Here is a 10,302-nt window from a genome sequence, read left to right on the forward strand (position 1 = left end):
ATATCAGTTGATAGAGGAGCTTGGTTTTGGATATCTAGTTCTTCAATTTGTGGGTAGTATTTGCTAGCTTCTTTTATTCGTAAGTATTTAAATTTTATATTATTCTCTCGTAGGAGTTCAAACATAGTTTAGACTTATCATGGAACACTAAAGAAAATGCTCTCAAGTGAACATGACAACGTATCATTTCTGTAAATGTTCTTTCTCAATTAATTCTAGTTATGCTAATGATGTAATTATTTTGTAAATATGAATATTTTTTTATATTAAATAAATGTATTTTTAAATTTACTGGCAGCTTTAATTTTAGATGAAATGGTTTTTGACAGCTCAAAAGACCAAGAGAGGCTTATCTTTTGTTTGATTTAAGAATTACATTTTTCAAAAAGTTACATGTGAAATTGGGGTGAAATAATGATTTTCTGTCTAGAAGACCAAGAGAGGTTTACCTTAGGTCTGCCTTAAGAACTACACTTTTTGAAAAAGTTGCAGTTGAAATTGGAATTGAATATTACTTAATTGTATGCATTACCATGCATGTTAATGATTTAGTTGTAAGATTTTAACTAATTTATTGCTTGAGCTGAGGCTAATTTGTAACAATTGCCCCTTGGTTTCTACTAATTGTTTTTTTACAAGTATCAATTTAATCAATCAAGCATCTTTGTTTTCCCTTAGAAGTGACAACTTCATAATTTACTCAATCACTATGGTGTCGACAAGTCCATTCTACCACTTATGCTTACACTTGAAGGTGGTAAGCGCTTGAGGTTAGGGCCCCCCCTTAGACCTAGACCTATGCCTCAAGGGTTCATTATTGATGACCTTGCCTACATATTTCCTCGTGAAATCAGAGACTTTGTAGCTCACCCTTGAAGGTTAGAGGATGTTCATTTCTCTTCTTGTATGAGAACTTTGATCTCTCTTAAAACCCTAACTATTAATTAATTGCAGTCTGTTAACTTAGTCTCATTACAATAGGAGATAACCATTAGCCATCAAGTAGTGTACAAGCATACACAATTACATAGGGGTATTATCCTTCCATAATTCCTAATTCCATAAAGAGCGTCTCAAGCACACATCACCTATACACAAGGTGACTGGCTCATACATATCACACACAGTGACTAGCTCCAGCATACGTCACTTATACACAGTCGCTAATTTCAGCATATGTCGTAGATACACAAGGAATAGCTTCAACATACATCACACACACAGTGACTAGCTTCAACATACATCACATACATAGTGACTAGCTTCAGCATACACCATATACATAGTGATTAACTTCAATGTACGCCACGTATACACAGTGGCTATCATATACATAGTGAGAGTCTAACACATCAACAACTATAACCTGCCCATGGTGCATCCCAAATAGAAAAGAAATGTTGGTGCACTGCACACTACATTGTGGGTCACATTCCTTTCCCCAATCTTTTGCACCAATGAGCCACTACAAAGAGCATTTGACGTATCCCATACTACATTGAGGGTTCGCCTTCAACCCAACAAGGTCAAGTATACCATTTCCACATCAAAATATGCCCAAAATTATACAATTGAGGTTGGTCCAATTATTACCTACCTATTCTTCATTATAAATTCTCTTCACTACAATCCATTGGACGACTAAGCAATGGGGACATCCATCGCTGGCATGCAATTGGTCCCAAGCCCACATGCTTTTGACTTAATCCATCCAATACCCTAGATCAATGTGGGGTATCCCTCACCTGCATGCAATTGGCAGTGTCCATCTGATAACAAGGTTGTATGGCTGCCCAAAATCTTCTCTCCTATATCATCGAAATACCTTCAACCTTGATGGATGTCCATACCCTATTCCAAGCTCTCCTAGTATAGCAGGTAGAGATGATAAGCTACAATTGTCTTTTATGGCTTCACACCCACCAATTGCTTTTTCTTTAAAGTTTCTACGACTTTCAACAAATCTATTTGTGCCAATAATCCTCTCATCCATTTCTTCTTCTTCTTTAAGCGTAATGGGGGTCTATCATTGGTTTAAAAAGCTCACTCTCTATTCTCTTTTGATGGACATCCATAGCCAGTCTACGAATCCCATTATGGTGTAGACTTGGACAATGTGGGCAATGGCTATGGAATTTGGCTTTACATTGCCAATCGTATTTTTCTAGAAGTTTCTAAAGCCTTTTCAACAAATACAATTTTGGGCCATATCTTGCGATTGTTGCATTCCATGAGATTACATTTCTTTTAGGCTTTCAGTTAAACAATTCACATGCTTTGACTATGCCCCCACATTCTGCATGCAGGTCTACTAGAGCAGCTACAACTACCACATTGTTTTTCTTGCCCATATTCTCTCCTAGTCGAGTTTCATGGGTATTTATACCATTTAGATACTCTCCTTCAAAATTGGTTAAAAGCACATTTTATGAGGTCATTTGTCATGGTTTGGGTCTTCCATGCTAGTTATACCGTCCGACTGCCATTTTCTACTCTCGAGATGGTCGCCGTGCCCTCTCTATAGCAGCCATGTCCCTTCATACAACTACACCTCTAATCCTACTCACCTATGGCATACCCTCTTGACAGTCCTTTCAGTTTGCTTTATTTTTATTTATTTAAGACCCCGTTAGATGGGCTTGATGTGGGGATGTGATATAATTGACATCCTTCATTAATTGTATTTTCTAGATAGAAGATATGAATTATATTGGGTAAATGTTTGTGACATTTTCTTTCATCAAATAAGTGGCTATAGATGCATCTTATATTTCTCTATAAAAGAAATGATATAAACATTATATTTGTTATGTTGATTCTGTAAACAAGAGAATGCAGTTTCTGGATTTAATTGTGTACAAGTTTTTTGCATAAAAAACATACACAATTAAATCCAGAAGCATTCTCTTGTTTATATGATAGATTATGGAAATCTTTTAGAAATGTTGATTCTAATTTAATTTTCTTTCATGTAAGTAGGATGAATCTATTTTGTTTTGATATGATATTTCTATATGTAAGGTTGATTTAATTAATTTAATAGATAATAACAATATGAACAATATTTCTATATGGAAGGCAGAGGAACAATATGTTAATGGATATATCACCATTTTGAAAGGAGGAGATGCAAACACAATCATGAAGTCATCTTCTCCATTGAAATGGTTAGCAAACTATCTTTCTTAGTTCAAAGTGTAGAGTTCACACCCTGAATTTTGTATTTTCTCAAGATTACAATTCCACATCCATGTAAATCTTTTATAACTATGTTTTTTAACAATTTAGAGGGTTCCATGGGTTCCACATCCATGTTTATCTTTAATTAGAAAGATATTTTCAATAAATTTAGAAGGTTTCCATGGGTTCTACATCCATGTTTATCTTTTATTAGAAAGATACAAGGAAAAATGTATTTTCTCACTGAAAAACATAAACGGCTACTCCCTCTTCTTCATGGCCTTTGCTCTTTAAAGAATTGGATTCTATATTCTTCAGAGGGGATGCCAATTCATCAGTTTTGTAAGTGTAATCTGTCCTCCCCAATTCATTCTAATTCATTTTGAATTATCCCAATAGTTATACTTTTTAATGAAATCAGTAATCTATGGAGAACGTCTGGAGAGGGTTACCTGAGGCTTGGCTTAAGACATGCATTTTTGAGGTGAGTTTCACTAAAATCGAGTATGAAATATTACTTCATATTTTAATAATTTGAAATTGATTTTTAGTATTTTCCCACTGAAAAACATAAACGGCTACTCCCTCTTCTTCATGGCCTTTGCTCTTTAAAGAATTGGATTCTATATATTGAGACACACTCTATATTACTGTAGGGCAGGAAAAGAAATATTCTTCAGAGGGGATGCCAATTCATCAGTTTTGTAAGTGTAATCTGTCCTCCCTAATTCATTCTAATTCATTTTGAATTATCCCAATAGTTATACTTTTTAATGAAATCAGTAATCTATGGAGAATGTCAGGAGAGGGTTACCCGAGGCTTGGCTTAAGACATGCATTTTTGAGGTGAGTTTCACTAAAATCGAGTATGAAATATTACTTCATATTTTAATAATTTGAAATTGATTTTTAGCTGTGAAATCACCATTACTTACTGTCTGAGATTATGCTAATTGAAATCTTTCATTAGTTTTAAAGTGAAGATAGAATACATGAAGTACAGTGGCTGGTAAATTTTGGTTGCTTTTTCTTTCTATCAAAAGAAGAGGGCATCCTCTGTTTTTCTTTCTTTGAACGTTTCTTTCAAATTTTGCAGTTGGCTTTTCGTTTTTTATTCCAATCAACAAGCGGGTACAGATCCAGTTTATATTTCTCTATTTTTGGTTAAAGAAATGATATAGCTATTGCATTTTATTTGCAATGTTGATTCTGTTTGATTTAAAATAAATAAATTTGGATGCATCTAATTTGTTTGGCCATGAATATCTCTATAGGAAAAAGTGATTTATTTGATCTAATAGATAACGATGTGTATGGTTTAGTGACATCTAATTCATCAAACTTTGTTGGGATGGGTTATACTCAAAATTCCACGTATTCTAGAAACTGAGTTTAGATGGATCGAGTAATCCTCTTCTATGTACAGAATAGGGCTGCCCTTCTGATACTTGGGATTTCCAGGAGCACAAGGCATGTGAACAACAATAAAGCAGGTATATAACCACTTTAAAGGTAAAAGATGCGGAGGTAATCACATTCATTTTCTTCATTGAAATGATCAACAAAGTACTCTTTTTAACTCCAATTATATGGTGCAACAGCCTGAACTTTGCATGCCCAGTTTGCAGTTCATCCTGATAAATTTGTCTATCCTATGATAAGGAATGAAGAATGTATGCCGTCAGTTTTGGCAGCTTATTCCTTATCAAAAAATTTCTGCATCTTGGTAGTATACATCCTTCTGAACACTCTGTTGTTTGTCTTTCAGTGTTGTATCAGTTGATAGAGGAGCCTGGTTTTGGATCCCTAATTCTTCAATTTGTGGGTAATATTTGCTAGCTGCCTTTATTCTTAAGTATTTATATTATTCTCTTGTAGGAGTATCGACATAGTTTAGATTCATCTTGGAACAGTAAATAAAATGTTCTCAAGTCAACATGACAATCCATTATTATCATAAATGTAATTAAAATTTTCTTGTCAATTAATTTTAATTATACTAATGATGTAATTACTTTGTAAATACGAATCTTTTTTATATTAGATAAGCGTATTTTAAATTTACAAGTAGCTTTAACTTTCGATAAAATGGTTTTCTGGCAGCTCAAAAGACCAAAAGTGGCTTATCTTAGGTTTGACTTGAGAATTACTCAAGAACTACATTTTGAAAAAAGTTACACCTGAAATTGGAATGGAATATTACTTAATTGTACCTATTATCATGTATGTTAATAATTTGAATCTTGTTTTTAGTTGTAAAATGGCTTCTAATTCATTGCTTAAGGTTTGGTTAGTTGACATCCTTCACTAATTTTATTTTCAAGATAGAAGACATGAATTATATTGGGTAAGTGTTCGTTAATTTTTCTTCCATGAAATAAGTGACTATATATCCATCTTATAGATATCTATTAGAGAACTGATACAAACATAATATTTGTTATGTTGCTTCTACTTTAATTTTTGTACATGTAATTTGTGTGAATCTATTTTGTTCTGATATGAATATTTCTGTATGTAAGGTTGATTTAAAGTTAACTATAAATACAATTTTGTGACATCTAATTTTTTTTTTCGGAGACAGGTTATACTCAAATTATGGATCCACATATTCTGTTATACGACTGAATCAAGACTGCTTTTTGATGCTAAAGATTTATAGGAGGGGAAGGCAAAGGAAAAATTAAATAATAGATATATCACCACTTTGGAGGGTAGGAGATGCAAATACAATCATAAAGTCATCTTCTCCATTGAAATGGTTAGCAAATTATTTTTCTTAATTCAAAGTGTAGAGTGCAATATCCTGAATTCTATATACCTAGTTTCTATTTTATCAAGATTACAGTTCCACATCCATGTAAATCTATTTTTCCTATTTTTTTTAACAATTTATAGGTCTCTATGGTCCACATCCATGTTTATCTTTTATTTGAAAGATCTAATGAAAAATTATTTTCCTGCCCAAAACCATAAAATGGCTACTCCCACTTCACTGCCTTTGTTCTTTAATGAATTCGATTATATGTATTGAGAGACACTCTATATTACTGTAGAGCAGGGAAGGAAATATTCTTCGGAGGAGATATCAATTCATCAATTCTGTAAGTGTAATTTGTCCTCCCCAGTTCATTTTGAATATTCCAATAGTTATAATTTTTACTGAAATGAGAAATCTATGGAGAATATCCAGGAGAGACTTACCATTGGCTTGGCTTAGGACCTGCAATTTTTGAGGTGAGTTTCACTTAAAATTGAGTATGAAATATTACTTCATAATTTAATATTTTGAAATTGCTTTTTAGCTGTGAAATCCCCATTACTTACTGTCTGGGATTATGCTAATTGAAATCTTTCATTAGTTTTATTTTCAAGATAGAATACATGAATTGCATTGGGTGGTAAATTTGTTTATCCTATGATAATGAATGAAGAATATGTGCCATCAGTTTTAGCAGCTAATTCCTTATCAAAAAAATTCTGCATTTTGGTAGTATATTTCCTTCTCAACTCTCTGTTGTTTGTCCTTCAGAGTTATATCAGCTGGTAGAGGAGCCCTGTTTTGGATCTCTAATTCTTCAATTTGTGGGTAATATTTTCTACCTTCTTTTATTATCAAGCATTTATATTATTCTCTTGTAGGAGTTTAAACATAGTTTAGATTTATGGTGGAGTGGTAAAAAAAAAATTCTCAAGTCAACTTGACAATCCATCATATTTATAAATTTAATCAAAATTTTCCTATTCTATTCAGTTTAATTATAATAATAATGTTTATTTTGTAAATATTATTTTTCTCCATATTATGTGAGCATATTGTAAATGTTTTGGCAGCTTTAACTTCAAATGAAATGGTTTTCTAGTAGTTCAAAAGTCCATGGGATAGATTTGACTTCAGAACTACATTTTTCAAAAAGTTGCGCATGAAACTGGGGTGAAATAATGGTCTTCTGGCAGTTCAGAAAATCAATAAATGGTGAACAAAAACCACTAATATTAATCCGACCAAAAAATACAGCCAAAAACCACATCTTCAACTAGTCAGAAGACAATCAATACCATGACCTAGAAACAAAAAATCAAGAAGACACAACACACCATTTTCCAAACATCCTATCCACCAGCTAAAGGACCTCCCGAAAGCAAGCTACAAAAGAAACCCATGCCTTACCACTTTCATCACCCATCAACTGTAGAAAGGTCATCTCATGCACCAATTTGAATATTTTTGTGACCTGAAGCACCAAACCTCACCTGGAAGAGGTAGTGTGTAATCAAAACAACTTTTAGGATCTCGTGGTGATGATTGACCTACAAGTTCACCAACACCTTAAATATATGCCAGCAAAATAGATGAAGATCCGACACTTGGTGGCTAACAACTACAAGCTCTTTATTCAAGATTATTAAGTCCTCACGAGAAGCAAAATCTGAAAGTGGCAAAGACAGGTGAAGAAGGACAGATGATTCTAGGAGCACCAAAGATTCGTCCAGCAGCAACAACCTGCAAATCCACTCCTTCAAATCCATATTAAAAATTCAAAAGCACAAAAGTTTGCTCGAATGCAATTCTAATGAGCAATTTCTTAAAGTCTTATACACCTCCACTCAAAACAAGCTTTGACATATCCAAGAATCTTTGTTAAGTGCAATCAAAAGTAGACTTGGGGCGCCTATCGGATAGTAGCCTTGAGATGCCTATTGGATATGGAGCCAAGCAAGAAGAGATCCCTAAGATCTCTCTTCCAATCGTACACCATCTTTGTTACCACCTAGGAACTATAACTAACAGAGAAATTACCACCACACTAGTCACCATAGCCTGGCTCAAGACATAATTTAAATTTACTAATAAGTTTAAATATATTATATGAAATGGTTGCTTATGGCAGTCTTGGAGACCAAGAGAGGTTCACCTTAGGCTTGGCCAAAGACCTACATAAACTGAATGTGAAACATTACTTCATTGGACTTATTTATCATGTATTTTAGTGATTTGAATTTAGTTTTTAATTGTGAAACACCAATTATTATTTAAGCTCAATCTAATTGGCATCATTATCCATTATTTTCAAGATAGAGTACATCAATTATAATGTGTAAATATTGGTTGATATTCTGTTCCATGTTTAGGGTAAATTTTTTTTTCCTTTCTTTTGTCCTTTCAAAAGTTGGGTTTGCACTTTTGATTCCAATCAATAAGTGAGAATTAGGTCTATTCATAGTTGTTATTTTAAAAGCTGCTCTTTTCATTCCAATCAATATGTGAGAATAGGTCTATTTTGTATTTATTTAAAGAAATGATATAAATATTTAATGCTTATAACGATTTTGATTTATTTTGTGTCATATGAAATTTGAATGAATGTATTTTATCTTGACATGAATATTTATGTATGAAGCTATTGTTTCTGTGATCTAATAAGTTATGATGAATATGATTTTGTGAGTCCAAATCATGAAACTTTGTTAAAATGGGTTATATGCCCAAATTTCACTTGTTTTGGAAAATGATTTTGTCAGATCAATTAATCCTATTCTATGTACAAAACAGGAGGCAAAGGAACAACAAGATAGCATGGCATGGCAATCATAGTCACCTTCTTTATTGAAATGGTCACTAGAAGATTGGGAGAGGCTTACCTATTGCTTGGCTTAAGACCTACATTTTTGTGAGGTAAGTTGCAGTTGAAATTTAATGTGGAAATATTAATCAATTATACATATGAATATGTAATATTTCATTTATTAGGTTTATTTTTAAGATAGAATATATGAATTACATTGGGTAAAGTTGGTTAATTTTTCTTCAATTTGTCATTTTTGTTCTTCTCAATCAGTGGGTATAGATTCGTTTCATTTTTGTCTTTTATTAGTTAAAGAAATGATGTAAACATTGTATTTGCTATTCTGATTCTGATTAAACTTTGCTCCTTAAATGTGGATGTTTCTTTATATGAAACTATGATTTATTTGATCTAATGAATGATGAATATGTTTTTGGGACATTTAGCTCATTAAACTTTTTAAAAATGGGTTATACCTAAATTCCAACTATTTTTGAAATTGAGTTTAGATGAATCAGTTGGTCTTGTTTAATATACATAATCAAGGCTGCTATTCTTATATTTAGGATCTACAAGATAAGATGCAGAGAAACAAGAAGATTGCAGGTATATCACCACTTTAGAGGACTACAGATGCAGACACAATCAAAATCACCTTCTGCATTAAAATAGTTAGCAACTACCTTATTTAAATCACAAGCATATAGTGCAACATTCTGAATTATGCATGCCTAGTTTTATTTACTTGGCCTCACATAGCTACAATAAATCCACATCCTTCGATTTTTTATTTATTTATTCCATGTTAATGAAGGTTTTATGTCATCCGTTTTGGCAACAAATTCTCTAGTATAAAATCTTGTTCTGCATTTTGGTGTCTATCTTCTCTTGTATTCCCTATTGTATGTCCAAGGGTTATATCGGTGAAAGAGACTGGTTTTGGATCTTTATTTTTTTATGTAGGTATGTTTTTGTCAGTTGTCTTTGTTTCTTAGGTATGTATTATTCTTTTGTATTAGTTTCAAGACCAATAATACATTACTTTCTATTATAACTTTGTTCATCAATTGATAGAGGTTTCACAATTTTAGACTATCTTCCTAATTTTTGTTTTTCTTCTAAATTGTATCAAATATAAGCGAATTTAAAATCTCCCAAAACCTGAAGGAAGTATTCTTTTACCTTCACAAATATATCATAATTTATAAAAAGGATCCTTCATGATCATAATGACAAATTCTTTTAAACTACTACTCATGAAATGAGTCAATTGACTCAAAGCTATAAATAATTACCTGAAGAAAGTTTATCCTCACCATGATGTGCCATGGTCAAACCATACTATTGCAACTATCTAAGTCTAATCCATACAAGATATTAAGACCTTTTATCTCTTTGGAAACCTCTCTAATTTCATAAAAATAGAGGAGGTAAGCATGTTGTCAGACCCCGATTGGTAGCATATTAAGACCTCCATGCGGTCTATTGTAGAACTTTAAGTAGCCCAACAACTCATTCGAGACCTCCATATTAAAGTATTTATCATATTATTAAT

The 10,302-nt window shown here is 32.5% G+C and overlaps 1 long non-coding RNA gene across 2 annotated transcripts; it reads left to right on the top strand.

The window, feature by feature from the left end:
• Positions 1 to 287: 287 nt before the first annotated feature.
• LOC131028741 (uncharacterized) lies at positions 288 to 8,857 on the top strand. Of its 2 annotated transcripts, none has more exons than XR_009102643.1 (10): positions 288 to 3,664; positions 3,837 to 3,884; positions 3,964 to 4,026; positions 4,607 to 4,673; positions 4,949 to 5,005; positions 5,765 to 5,941; positions 6,237 to 6,284; positions 6,374 to 6,417; positions 6,713 to 6,769; positions 8,735 to 8,857. It is a non-coding gene; the product is annotated as an uncharacterized LOC131028741 (long non-coding RNA). The 2 variants fall into 2 exon arrangements; XR_009102644.1 differs by having other exon boundaries at positions 3,984 to 4,026.
• The last annotated feature ends 1,445 nt before the right edge of the window (positions 8,858 to 10,302 follow it).

The sequence above is a fragment of the Cryptomeria japonica genome, chromosome 5 (genome assembly GCF_030272615.1).
Source record: "Cryptomeria japonica chromosome 5, Sugi_1.0, whole genome shotgun sequence".
NCBI classification, from domain to species: Eukaryota; Viridiplantae; Streptophyta; class Pinopsida; order Cupressales; family Cupressaceae; genus Cryptomeria; species Cryptomeria japonica.